This window comes from Necator americanus, chromosome II, assembly GCF_031761385.1.
Source record: "Necator americanus strain Aroian chromosome II, whole genome shotgun sequence".
In the NCBI taxonomy this organism is placed as follows: Eukaryota; Metazoa; Nematoda; class Chromadorea; order Rhabditida; family Ancylostomatidae; genus Necator; species Necator americanus.
Window position 1 is genome coordinate 28,047,407 of NC_087372.1, and position 15,475 is coordinate 28,062,881.

A 15,475-nucleotide genomic window follows, 5' to 3' on the forward strand; every position below is an offset into this window, starting at 1 on the left:
AGCATCAAAATCGGTCCCGTCGTGACGCTGCCCCCTACCTAAAGACACATAATGCCTTGGATTTACGTAATTTCCCTTTGCCATCCGGTGTTTTTTCACTCGAACACAGAGTGGTTTGGCTCTTTCTCCTCTATGTAATCGTCGCCGCATTCATTATAGGAATTCAGAAAAACAACACATAAACTCATACACCTTCACCTTCTTCGTCGTAGGGACTACTTTGCAGTTCTGTGCGCTGCAACTAAGATCGTGTAGGTGATGGTCGTATGAGCCTTTGCTTGAGATTGCTAGGAGAGCATTATAATCGCTACAGGTTCTTCAAGGTTGGTTTCCCTCAAACAGCGTCAAGTGGCAGTGCTGACTTCATCGGGAATAAACGGTATTCAAACTTTTCCACCTATAAACACAAAATCCAAAAGTATACTTAGGATTTTCTTTTTGTTGAGCAGAAAAGACGGTTAATGAATTGTTTTCGATTTCACCCTGTCGGGGTCCTAAGAAGCACAACTCGCCTAAGCGTCGGCCAAGAAAAAAGGGTTAAAACAGTCTCATGGTCGGTTAAAATCAAGAAAACAAAAAGTAAATCATCATCATTCTGAGGTCCATCGAAAGTCGAACATAAAGAATTCGGAAGTTTCTCGGAATTCTTTATTTATTTGTCATGATTGACCTAGGAAGGTAAGTGTAAAAGTGTCAAACATCAACAGCCGAATGTAGCATTCGAGATGTAAATAGCAAAAAAAGGAGGACGTGGTAGGAAAAGAAGAAGGAAAAGCTCTTTTTGGATATTTCTAGACAGGAAAATTGGCGTGGTACCCAGCCAAGCGCATAATTTTTGGTTTGCCTCTGCTGCAAGCGGGATTTCGAGACAAAAAAAGGTACGGCAATGAGATTTTCTTTTCGATTTCGACACACGCGACACGGAAACATTCATAAAAAAAAATAAACGGCGTTGGAAGTGCTTAGGTAGTATTGCATGAAGAAACCAGAGGAAACTAGTCGAATGACGATATTATAGCTACACATGCTTTGACCAACTAGCGAAACGTCGTCCAGCCCCTCCGACGTAAGCCGACAGCATCAGCTGTCGTCACAAAGCGACAGCCATTTAATCGTGGGTAGAAAAACACCGCACTTTTCTTTTTTTTTCATAAGATAAAAACAAAGGTATAGCCCCAGTAAGTGCATCAGTACAAAAAATTGTTTTGTAAGCGAAAGATAACACAAAGTGCACAAGAAATCCTTTAGTGATCGTAAGAGTAAGACTTTAGCTTTACACCACAACTTCCTATGTGAAAGATTTTCCGTAACTGAAAAGCCATGAGCAGGGTTTGCATGCTGACATTACCTTTCCCTCCATCGTGAACATGTGAACGCTAACCCTAGCCAGAAATATGATGAATGGAAATATTTTCTGCGAACTTTCTTCTCTCAGCCCTTTGTTATTGCCTATTTCTCAGAATCGCAGACCCATAAAAAACAAGAAAGATTGCCTTCATTCTTATTTTAGGCACTTTTGTCAAGAGTTACAGTGAAATTAAGTCTGTGCTGCGATCTAATAGCTAAAACTTGATCGAAGACTTAGGAAAAGACCGCAGTTGTACTGTACCAGAGAAAACGCGAGTGATAGCACCACATTCATCATTTTATGGATCCCAGGCGAGTAAATCCACAATCGGAGCGTTCGCCTATGCACATGAATAAGATTTTTACACTCTTTTAAATGAGAAGCGAACCTTTGAAGGGTTATTTCCGGGCGTAATTTTCACAGTTTGAAGCAATGGTTTACACACGATTGATGAAAAATACTACTATAAGTGAGAAAGATAAGCAAAATATAAAATTGGTGAAAATTTTCACACGAAATTTCCTTTGAGATTGAGCATTAGAAAAAGCTTGCACTATCCAGGCCAACCATTCAAAAAATATCCGTATATGCGGAAAATTTAGAAACAGAATAACCTTATGAACAGCAGCAATAACAAAGAAAAATGAACTATTGAGAGAGATGAATAAAGAACCTATATCTATTATAAACAGAAGTGATAGGATGCTTGGGTTAGAAGTCAGAATGGCAGAGAGCAGAACAAAAGAAACGTTGGAAAGTCTTCTAATTAGAAATCAGTGTAAAAATCAGAACTACTTCCTTCCATTACTAGATGCACAAATTGCTTGCAAGGTCGCTCGCCTCCAAAAGGAAGTATTTTCGGTGTTTCCAGGCAAAAGGATGAGTGCAGCTAGTTGCTTACATAAGCATTTTAACGGCTGCTACGATAAAAATCGGTGTTGCCCTTCTTTGCCTACACTTTGAGCAATTAAAAGCAGCCTACCAAGAATCTGACGTGATGAGGAAATCCGCGGGAAAAGTTATACATGGTGTAGAGGATTCCAGAATCCAGGGCGGTTCCGCCCATATCTCCCTAATCGCACTACAAAAAACGGCGTCAGATTCGTGGTATGCTGCCTTTAAAGCTCGGCAGAGGGAAGGTGCCTGTCGGAAGATGTGTGCGTCGCAGCGGATGCGTTGCGATCATTTGGGTGAGCGAAATCGCTGTACTGGGAAGTAAGTGCGTGCGGCGTAATGGTGAGGGATTCGGAGAAGGTCGCAACTGAACGACTAAATGTGCTTTACGAGTCATCACTGACAATATCTCCGGAACCTAACTTCCCACCTACTTCGTTCCTCACAATGGCTGGTAACTCGTCATATGCGCCGCAGAATGTGTCCGACTGAATGAACGCGGTGTGCCTTCGACTGGAGCAGCGCGGCAAAGAAAAAACGGAGTGTTTGTCAAACAGAATAAGAGAGTCCGGCATTGCACTCATCCGACTGAACCAAGTTGGTCCTGACTACATGTCTACAGTTGAAGTAGATCGGAAGCGCAGGTTTGCTTTGCGTTATCAGCACATCAGTGTGATGTTGACATTGACGTCGGATGTTGGTAAATGAGAGAGTGTACTTGATGTTTTCAACAACAGTAGTTCTGCAAATGTTTGAACTTTTGCATGAAGAGATGAACTGTAGAGCCAGCGAAAATCCAAAAAACCTGCAAGATCAGAATCGCCTACTTCGTTGCCAATCGGACTTAGTTACCAGTTGGAACAACCGTTCCCGAGAGAACAATTTCCTCTACAGGATTTGTTTACTTGTTGTGTCAGCAAGGTTTTGGTGAAACTTTACTTGTGACCTTTGGCGCTTTGCCAACCTCGTCTTTACCAACAACCAGTCTCACCGACCACTGAGGTTGTAAATCATCGCACTTCTACAGATTATCATCCAAGGAAGATGCTTTTTATTTTACTTTATTTTAGTCTTTGTATAATTTCTCATACTTCCCTTAATAGCAACTTTAGCGGTCATCAAACATCTCCAGCAATTTTCTTTGTCTGCGAAACTGCTCGATCCTGGATATTCCGACAAGAATTTTATGCCACTTTTGATATAGTGGATTTGTAGTGAATCATCGGATCTCCGATAAAGGGGCAAGTGTGGTGCAGTCGGTTAGAGGTGTTCTTTTTGTTTGCACCATCGATCGGAGGTTCGAATCCGCCCTAGTGCTCACCGAGCCTTTCATCCCAACGGTTTCAATAAATTGGTACCAGACTTGTCTGGGAGGATAAAAACACTGGCTCGGCATACCGGCTAGCTCCCGCAGGTCATCGTATGGGCCAGTTACACGTAAACCTCAAATCCGATAGTATCCGATAAAACCTAACACTTTCCACTTTACAACATTTTTTGCAGGGAGAACGAACAAAGAACATTCAAGTATAATTTTTTAAGCCCCCATATCTATAATGTTTTGAAATGACAGCGGAAGACATCAACGTTGACAGATGTGAGCGGCCGAAATTATTCCCAACATTTCTCCTCCTATCATTTTTTTCGCGTTGGATTTCTAGTTTGAAGTTCTAAGCGAAAGAATCTCGCAATTTCTATTTGAGAGTTTTCAAATTTTGCTATTCTGGAGAAATTCGATCATTATGACATTCCTTGCTCCTACAAATACTTTGTTGAAGAGTGATAAATAAGATTATGAGAAATATGGCTCCAATATCTTTTAAACTTAGAGAAAATCTTCTCAAGGAACGGGAACACCAGGGTCGACCAAAAAAAAAACTGTTAGTCAATGAATACAGTAATGAACCATGAAAGATGATGGAGAGATGATGGGAGAAAGTGATTACTTAGCCATTTGATAACCCCAATGCAGCATCTAAACAGGAGGCGTGGATATTCTGTTCGTGGATCATACAGATGTGAATATGGTTCTTACCTCCACCCATGGGTTGCCGTCAGTCACCATCGCGGAAGAAGAACAGAGACTTTAAAAAAGCTTCAAACCATTTCAAAGGGAAAGCCAAATATAAGAGAAACATTGGACAATCAATCTATTGAGCCCAATGTGTTCTATGGTTGCCACAACATGTTTTCAAGAGAAAAAATCAAGCCAACAGTTGGTATGACGTTTGAAAACAATGTTATAAACTAACTTCCGGCACAAGTGTGTTTCGTCAGAAACGATTTACGTGGACTGTTTGCTTGAGACTTTGAGCAAACAAATGTGCTGCAGTGAGTAGTTTTATGTGTGCCCCTAATCCTCGAAAAAAAGTGATTCTGAAAAACTCCGATTCAACTCTAGAAATGCACAGAGATGATTCTACAAATTCACGAAAAAAAAACACAACAAATCGTAGAAAGCTGCTTGGACAGAGCAATTCTGTACCAGTGACTACTTAGAGTAATTGCAATATCTAACTGATTTGATAAAGTTAACAACGAACGAGAAGACGGACATCAAATGCTCGCAATCGAATGGTAGCAGGAGGTCTCGGAAGCACAAGGCACGTCGCACGCCAACCAACAGCTTTTTTTGCTGTTATTTCCAGCTGACAGGCCTTACTAAACCTCAAAGATTCGGAATCGAAGTTGGATGTGCTGGCGCATCCCAAAAGGATCATTCAACATCTCTTCATCACGTATCCTTATTTTCGCAAGCGAGTACGGCCACAGATTAGAACTAACAAAAAACTCAAACTGCTAAAAAATTACTAATAACATAATTAATAATTACCAATAACATAGTTATATAATTGTTTTCATCCTATGGTTCCCTAATATAAAAAAAGGTTTTTTAATACCTAACGTTTCTTTAGTGTCTTCTAAGTTTTTCCTAAATTTTACATAGAGATACAAACTACAGAAAAAAAACTACGGGTCAATTTATGTGACACTCAAATATAGAGTTTGGCAGCAATTTACTCGAACACTCAAGGCAAATGTCGGAAAAAGAATAAAATAGCAGTGCAACTGAAGTATCCTGGACTTCGTTATCAGAAGTAACTGGCGTAGCAACAAATTTAGGGGATTTTATAGGCAAAATGAGTATAGTGTAATGAAATAGAAGTCTTTATTATATTATGAAACAGTCACGAAATGAGTTCACATACTTCCAGAATAGATGCAGGGTACAGTACAGGACAGCAAGTCACCCTCAATTCCGCATAGTAATTCAGAAGAAGGCGTGAGAAACAGCTTTATTGCGCCTGTGACTCCTACGATGCAATTTATTACGCGATAGAACCCGACCGTCTCAGTCGTTGCTCAACGTCAAACTGATATGACTCAGATAAGCAGCAGAAGCCCTTCCATTCACAAAATCGCAGTGTTGCGGACTGCTCTCTTTCTATCACCCGTATTAACTTGCATCGTTGCGAAGATTGGACCACACAGGCCAGATCATAATGGGACGACAACGTTTATTTATATGCCTTCTGTTAGATTATTAGGAAGAAGTACGGATGGACAAACTCATAATTGTCAACTACACTCTACATCTGCCTATTCATTTAGATATCTGAACACGGTCAATCTCCAGATAAAAATTGATCGCAGAACAAATCAGAGAACCCAAACAGCTCAATTAATGGTTTCTCTTCCCTTTGTGTACATCCCAAAAGAAATCACCTTAGATCCGCATCGTAAAAGGATTCTCTGTGCGGAGAGGGTTACTCTTTCGACCAGTAGTTCTCCCAAATAATTCTATTATGAAGGATTGAGATACAACGTCGTGTTACTTTTTTCGTGGGATTTTAAACCACATTATACCAGATGCAGTCGATTAACGCAATTTTTATATTTCGGCTGTATCACAGCATGCATTCTACAAAGGATAATTTGTGTAGATTAGCTTCAGTTTTCAAAGTGGAGTGCAGAATGGAGGAGCAAGAAAAAACAGCAAAAATGAGAAAAGTCGTAAACACCTTCTTCTTACGACAACTGATACTGTAAAACTAAGCTGACGTTCTTTGATAACACCTATGTCAAAAAGCAAGAATTGAATTTAGAAATAGAAGGAAAAATGAGGGAACGAGAAAAAAGAAAGGCGTTATGATCCTCCATATTTCCTAAATGTTGTAAATTTCATTAGCACTTCTTGTTTTGAGCTCATGCAGATCGCCGTGAACAAAAATGAGAAATGAGAGCACTATCTTTTTAATCCGAGAAGGCACATTTTGATTTCGTTAGAAAGACAATAATTTCGGCAAAAAATAGTAATTTCCGAAAATCAAAAAGCTAATCCTCTTCCGACGCCACTCTTTCTTCTTCACTTACTAGCAGTTAGAAAAAATTGTGGAGATTTTAGCTTTTGAACTGGGAAGAGAATCGTTAAGCACACAGATCTTCACAATCTTCTAGAGCTACGATTACTCGCGGAAATTACCTTTTGTTGTGTGTTCGCCCGAACACATAGAAATGAAAGCATCAGATAAGAAACTGCACGCGAAGACAAACTCTCAAAGAGTCCGAAAAGCGAAAGCGCGAAGATCATGCACATTAGCTGCGGGCCGGTTCTAGCATCATGGATAGTTGAACCATCGCCGTAAAACCGATTGATATCCGACGCCGCCCCCAACAGAAATGAAACGTGGATTGGGACGAAATATCTCGCATCCTGCGCACAATGCGCTATCAGTCGTGAAAAACAATGAATAATTTAACAATAGTCGGATTCGATCCCCGTCAGGACAGTGTTAGATAATTGGCAAGGATCGTTCCACCTCTCGTTCACTATCACAACGTGGACATTACGATGAGGAAAGTTTAGCAGTTAGGACTAGCATTAAGGGCAGCGTACCACCAAAGTCCCCACGTAGAGTCCCCACGTACCACATCTTCACGGCAATAAATTTCGTGTTGCCGAAGATATGCAGATACAATATCCGGAGAAAGCAAGCAGCCTTCTTCCTCGGCTCAATTGCTAGTTCCCTTTTAATTATACGTCTTCGGGAGACCAGAAGACAAAAATTATGCAGTTGCTTGTTCAACAGACGCAAATCACAGAAACAGTAAACCCTCTTCTGGAAACGCATGTTAATAAGGAATGTTTTGGTTCGCAGATATGAAATAAGACAAGAATTAAACTTTTCTCCAAACAACATAAAAGCCAAAGGAATGAGAGCATTTTTCACAGAACTCCAATTAAACCTTCTCATTGATAGATAGATGTTGAGGAAATAGAAACTGAAAACCATATAATTTCTGGTTTAGGTGCTAATTCCACTCTCCTGGAATGGATGGGGCCTAACTCGGAAGTATTTCAATGATGACGCGAGTCCCCTTTCAAAAATTCAAGTATCAGGGGCATCAGAAGCACCTGAGGGATTAGTTAACAACGCGACTCTCTACACCCATAAAAGTAGCAAAACAGGATCTTTTATAGTAAATTTACTCCCTCATTTAGATTTTTTTAGTGAGTTGTTTTACAGCTAATTCCACCAGTAACACGTCCCACATGAGCGCGTTCCTCTGTGGCTGCAGCATGAACGATCGGAGGTTCGATTCCGCGCTAGCGCCAACCAAGCTCTTCATCCATCCGGGTCAAAAATTGCTACCAGATTTGTCTGGAAGGGTAAAAACACTGATTTGATACCCCGCAGGTCATTGTATAGGCCAGTTACGCGTTCGTAAACCTCAAATGATTACTCATCCCCAGCGAATTGATTAACGGCAGACACTTTATCCTTTTTATCCTTTAACCCGTCCTACGTGACTTCATCTCGTCAGTTCCATAGGTGTAAAGAGTTGTTTCGTTGGGAAAATTGATTGCTTAGATAATTCTGCTACTTCTGACTTGTGGTGTTTCACATTTTTCGCTAATATACTGCAAACTAGTGGAAAGAGGTTGACACAAATCACCTAGAGGTCACCTAGAACCTTCTCACAATTGCTCCATTAAATCACTCTCACTTATAAAAAAGCAGATCAAGAAAAATCAAGAGAAAAAAGTAGATTGCTGAATGATTGCGCTTTATAAATTGCACGCGACAGCAAACACTGTAAAGAGCAGCTTGAACGTTTCCAGATGTTTTGTTTCGTGAGTCATGTCAGATGATTGATGCTCAGGACGCATCTGCACTTTCGAGACGTGGCCAATGCAAAAGTTATCGGCACAGCCAGACACGTTCGGATTATTGCCAGAGAAGGCAATGCCCTCATTCAGAGAGGTGCGTGGCCCAGAATGTGCTGACCACTAATTGCAAGGAACAGAAGTACGTTTGGGTGCTATGTAGGAACATTCCTGGAAACCTAATAGTTGCTCGAAGGTTTCTAGAGCATCGCATGAGGAATCTATTCCGAAGAAGTAGCCAACTGATTGGTCAACTGCACAAAAGCTGAAAGATGTTTTGGCGAGGCATACGACGCCTAGCGAGCCCCACCCTTCTGACTTCCTTTCGAAGCCGGAACTTTCGTGCACTCCGAATCAAATTATAGCTGAAAATGCCACATGATACGATTCTGAAACTTACTCTTTCGAATAAAAAATTCCACTGGAATTGTACTAATTGAGTAGGACCCATGTGACCATATGCAATGCGCACAGCCATTGTAATGAGACCCTGAGCGAGACATCGGTTTGGATTCCCACGGAAATCCATTTTTTTGCTGCACATATGGAATCGCGCTCCTTGCAATGTTTGCGAAATGTTTCATTTTCTCTCATAGAATTAAAAGGAAACAATCCACTTTTTTCTCGGCGTTTTGCGTAATGATTCAGCAAAACACATCAAATTTTCATATGGAAATTTCGTAAGAAATTCTATCCCAAAATGGTCTTGTCAGATAGAAAATAACGCAGTATTCAAAATTTCTGCTCAACAGGCTAGTAATTTGAATCATAGAGGAAAGTACTGGAAAAGAAAAAAGAAAAAAGTCAGTGAGAGATCCAAAAAAGATCTGAGCGAGGATCACGTCATTTAGCTACTTGGATTCTCTCTGAGAGTGTCCCAGAATAAAACCAGATATTAACGGCAGAAAACATTGCTCTCACCTCAGTTATTGAAAGAAATTTCACAAAGGCACGCATTAAACATCGAAACCTCACGCAATAGAATCGTTTCCTCTCTTCAGAAATGCTGCAAATATGTCTTCTTTTTTTACAATATTTCTCTTACAATATTGTTTTGCTTATAAGTTCAACAGAAATTTGTCAGAATATAATTTTTAATCGGAGAACCACGTTTCCTATGAGGTGCGTTCTTTTTTATTCTTATCCTTCTATTTCAATTTAAAATGACAGAGACCTCCATGGTAAATCATACCGAACGGAAAACTATTGTAATGGAAAACTTTGGTGAGTTATTGAATAATTCTGAGATTATCCCAGGAACACAGCTTCCATCAGCACGTACAAATAAAGTATTGAAGAATATTGTGGAATCATAGTATTGCCAGATCAAACAAAACAGTCAAGAAATTTGAATTTTTTGGAGATTCATTTATGTGGTGTATCCAGTATACTCTAACATAATTTCATAAATTCAAAGCTCACTTTTGGCGGAAATTTTGAAATTGCATTCACCAGGCAATTTCAGATCAGTTGCATAAGGCGCACAGCTCAAAACGTAAAAACACGTATTGTAGTTGGGGATCGTATGTTATTAATTTCTCTCGGTGCGTGCGCTTTTTCCAGTTCTGAATCATATGATGTTCGCAGTAGTACAATCGAGCGCTTGATTTTTTTCGGATTTTTTTCGGATGCAAAAAAGACATGAAAAAATGTGGGAGGAAGCTTGCGAAGTACGCAGCCAAACGTACTTTTAGCAAACAGCAAGCCTGTCCGCTTCATCGGCTCAAATTCTCCCCATCATTTCGCGTACAATCATTATTCCGCTGAGATTAATCCCTAGACAGTGCAGGATGTAGAACATGGAATTTAAATCAAAAAGGAGAAATAAAGTGGAAATAAGGAAAAAGTGAATGAGACGACTAAATTAATAGTAGATTGCACTTAATAGCTGGATCGAAGGAAAGTTAACGAATAGGAATGTGAGTGTGTGGAACAATTTGTTCAGGACTGTGGTTGCTCTTTGGTTGAGGAAGTTTGATTTGTAAGCACCATGGGACAATAAAGACACGGCGAAAACCAAGGTCGTTTGTTACGAGGCGGCTGATCAAAGAGCACCTAGCAACCAAAGGAGAGTTATTTTTTGCGGAACTCGCATGCGCTTGCTTCCGGAACAAAAAACCTCGTAAGTAGGTGTGATGAGAAATTTCCAGAATATTGCATCACATCATCCAATCATCAAAAGTGGGTGCTTATGTGAATAACGAAGAAAAGCCTGAAGTGCTAAGAACCCTTTTGAAGAAATTGCCTCTTAGTTGATCATCATAAGTGCATACATTGAAAAAATCCTATGAAATCACTTGTCGTGCATTTAACTTCCTTCCAAGAGGGGTTTCTAAAGTTTGAAACGAGATGTGGATTCGCAGACAGTGCGATAATTCTAAATAATTCTAAACCAAGAGCACTATCACGGCGGTTTCAAAATACATATCGTAACTAGTACAAGTGATCCTCTTTGTAAAGTAAACTAAATTCTCTGTTTCGCCATTTCGTCTCTCTCGGAAATTTCATTCCATTCTTTTTTTGCTGAAATTCCTCTTTTCCCTATCCTGCTTCATAGTAATCATCTTTACTTTCAATGCACTATCGATAACTTCTCCAGAGAAACTTCTAGATACCTATCACACCGAATCGCTGTGTACCAATTAATTATTTACACTTTCAGTGCTTTTTTCTAAGAACATTTTTCCAGCTTCTGATACTAATAAAGGTGTTCGCAAGCGAGCTCAAAAGAAAATGATGAAAACGAAGAAGTCACTAATGTTTCTCGAACGTAGAGAAACGAATCATTTGCGAGCGAAAATAAATTTAAATAGATGGATTTTAACACTGAAAATTTATAAAAGAATAGAACCCAAGGATGGGAAATTAATAAACAAAAAAAGGAGGAAGGAAAGGAACAGAATAGATTAGGTTCCTGCTGGGCAGATATAAAATGTGTGCATACGAAATGCGATATTCTCCTATGCAAAAACCAAAACATCTATTCCCAAGGGAAAATGATAAATGAAGGCGGAAATGCGCTAAAACGCTATCAGATCTATTCGAATTTGCAGTGACGGTGTCCGATTTCGATGAAACATAAATCAAAAGTGGAAAGAAAGCAAGCAGAAAATTACACAGATCTTGTAATCATCAACAAATAACAGCTTTTTCGAACAGAAAATCGCATTTTCTTGTTGGTAGCGGTTGAGAGTAGAACCACTAAAAAATAATAATCAAAGCAGGTGAAAAATCTAATAGAAGCAAACGATAGAAAGGACCAGCAGCTGCAATGGTATCACGGATTACCAGTATCGACGTTTAGAGATTAAAGACACAAAGATTAGTTGATATAAAGGGTCTCCGAAATCACAAGCAGAATACTGTAATTTTTTCGCACCTCCTTGTGAAAGATCGCCAATTTTCGCGGTACGCGTAACTAGCTCTTTAGATAAGTTACCAATGATATGTGCTTTTGAAAAGAAGTGGAGGAAGGGGAGGGGAGGGGTGACTGGATGATGGCATTGCTCGGTTTGTCCGGAATCGTCATCTCAGAAAGAGGCTATGGATTCCTCCCTTTTTGAGTTCATGACGCCTCACCGGTAATGATAAATTTAACAAATTTAGATGCGTAATAATAAATATTCGAAACCTAATTGGAGGAGATATTCAATTGAAGCAGTAACTCGTTCTACACGTTTGCCTCAGGTGAAACGCATAGTCGGCACCAGAGGTGTTCAGCCGAACAACCGAGTCGCGCCCGCTGAAACGCGCCCTTTCTCTTGACTTGACGCATTCTCTTACATCTCTACGTCTTGTCTCAATCGGAAGAGCATCGATCCACACCGATGGAGCGCATTCGGCAAGTGCTTCTTCCTTGTGCGCACCCTCTACCTTATATCCTGGTCAGATACCGAAAAACTGCTAGTTCCCGGTTTAAAAAGATCCATTGAAAAACTTCAAAACTTTTCGTTTCCTTTCACAGCCCCAATCATTACTTCGCCATTAAAACTAAAAGACTCTTCTAAGTCGTTCTTGTTGAGAACTATGATTTTGTTTCTTCTCTAGACCTTGTCTGAGTAAAGAACAAAACTTTTGCAAGATTCCTGTCCTCTTAAAGAGCTTCTTAGCTTCTTATGTACTAGGTTGTTCAGAAAGTCTTGCACCAAAAATTTTCAAAAAAATTCAGCTTTGTTCAAAACGATTGGAATTTAACAATATATACATGGACATCTATACCCGTCACCCATCTGTTAGGCAAATCATTGATGCCCTCTGCTCTGAACTCGGAGGCTGTTTTGTCGACAGCTGTTTTCAGGTTGTCGTATTTGTCGAACTTCCTCCCGTACAGGTGATGCTTCAGCGGGCGAAACAAATGGAAGATTGACGCGCAATGTCTGACGAATACTACGGATGAGCCATCGGGTGCCAGCCGTGCCGTGCAATCTTTTTTGCGAGTTTCCATAAGGACGTGCGCCCTTGCTTTGTCATGCAGCAAACGGACAGTTGAGCGTTTCGGACGTTTTTCTCGAATCGCGATTTTAAGCTTTAAGCAATTTCTTAAGCTGATCGACGTATATGGCTACTATGGTAGTTTTGCACGTAAGAAGTAGCTCTTCGCCATATTTCCTTACTGTCTGAAGAAAACGCTTTCGTTCACTGCACTCATCGACTTGGAATGATGCATCCATCTCTAGCCGCGAGGAGATTGAACAAGTAGTCCGACGGGGAACAGGACCCTCTCCCAAAGTGTTGCTGTTTGGATCCTTGCGCCACTCGTAGATAATTGCTCGAAGCTGTTGTTCACTTGTCATGTTTTGCAAATTAACAAAATAGCGCACGCGCACCATTGAACATCGACATACGGAAAGCTTCAAGAACATTCTACGAGTTTCCTCCATTTACTGCGGAGTTTGATTAATTCTTGAAAAATTGTGGATTTTTTTTTATTTTTAATGCAAGGTTTTCCCAAGAAACCAATACAGTTATGAATACATACATATAATACATGGGTATGTATTATACATGTACGTAAGTAATGAAAAATGTAGAACTTAAATGCATCACCCCACGAATCTGGAGTGGAACGGATTTCCGGTGGAGTATTCGTATACGGGATAGTAGATTCTTGAGAGGAAGGTGATTCCGTTCATTTCTTCCTAATAGCCGTAGAAAATGTCCCGGAAGATACGGCTTCGAGCGTTCCAGCGCACTATTTTCTACAACGAGTTCGATTGGAGCGTGCCAGCCTTGCGCGGCGCCGCATCTTCTGGGCCATTTCTTACGGCAATTAGGAAGAAATGGACGGAATCACCCCCCTCTCCATGATCTACTATCCCGTATACGAATACTCCACCTGAAATCCGTACCACCTCAGATTCGTGGGGTGATCCCTTTAATCATCTTCAGTGAGATTTTCTTCACTGCACTACTGCTTATTAAGAAATGAAATAATTTAAGGCACTCCGTCACACTTTTCACAGTTTTTTTCTGAGAGGAAAAAGTCGAAAAAAGGAAAAAATTGTGCTTACTTATGTCTAGAAGAATAACGCAATTATCTTATCTATCAGTTACGCAGTTTTCGAAACTATGTTTTCCTGAGATCTATGGAATAAACGTTGATCAACCACAGATGGCATTACCCTTCGAAATGATTACGTCATGCAAGAATGATTTCTTCAACAAAAAAGAGAATTGCTTACGAAGTGCGGCAACGCTTCAAACAAAGAATTATTCGCTCGAAGGTCAAAGAACTCGGTTCACTCCCACAACGAAATGAATGACACGTGGAAAAGAACGAGCAGCAATAAGAACAGATCCGTAAAGGACTACAGAAGAGTTTTCAAAAGATGCTTGGAGTGTATCAGTATTTTCCGGATAAGCGAACGCCTTCGATTACATTTCAAATCTTTCATTGTAAAGTTTATGGACGCATATGCAGCCTGTACAATGACTGGCGAAGCCTATCAAGTGTGTGAAGTCAGCGGTTTTTTTTCTTCCCAGTGAAGGATGATAAAATTTTATCAGCATCGAGGATGGAACGTTTATTTAGAGCATCAGCCATTATTGAACACCCGACTGTAAAGACCTAATGGTGAATTTTCACTTTTCCGCCAAACTAGCTTTTCAGGATAATAAAGTAAAATAAAATAGTTACTAATTTGTAGAATTCACTAGGACTATGCTACGAAAAGTCTTTGAGGGCTTTATTGTAGAAATAACAGCTGGTGTAAGGGTATTCTCGGTTATATTCGTGGTCTAGAGATGATGATCCAGAATAAATTGATGGTTAACGATCAAAGCTGCCGCAAAGCGCGAGTTGTGCTCAATTTATAGTCCATGCTCAAAGTGTGTAGTTTGCTTGTGGCTTCTCTGGACGTTGGAGTACTCGCCGCAATGAGTGTTTCCGAGAACTCGTCAAACCTGCGGACGCCCACGATGTAACGGTCTGGATAAACAGAATGAATGGGTCAAAAGATTTGTAGGCACGCGATTATGAATGAGTTTCAAGTGAGTCACTGAACCAAGGGTAAAATGAGAGAAAAAAGAAAAAGAAAGAATAGATGAAGGTGCATTCAGGTCATAACAAATTGGTACCAGCAAGGAAAGTTATGAAGTCAGACATTTCGGAAATTACGTAGATGTTTTGAGGGCAAAAATAACTACCCAAGCATCAAGTTAAGAAGGTAGGAAAACTGAACAGATTTAGACCGGTAAGAACCAAATTTAAATTGAATTAATGATAATAAAATAAATTAAAATTAAAATAATAAGTAGTGGTATTAAAAAAATAGACAAACCATATTTATATAAATGGAAAAGTAGTAGTGAATCTCCTCTACAAGCAGACGATTAGTTTCCAAAACTTCTGAAAACGCAATGCAAATGGAATGGTGTAGGGAGCATTGAATAAAACAGCTCCTTCATAAAAATATTCAAAAATATGAGATAGAAAATAAAGTTTAACCAGGAAATCAACGCAGTCACGTGGATGCATGACTTCCTCAATCGTTGTGTCCAGCCAGGAGACAAGCTCAGAGATGAATTATTTATTAGGAACGAATTGCCACCAAACAAGGTCTTGA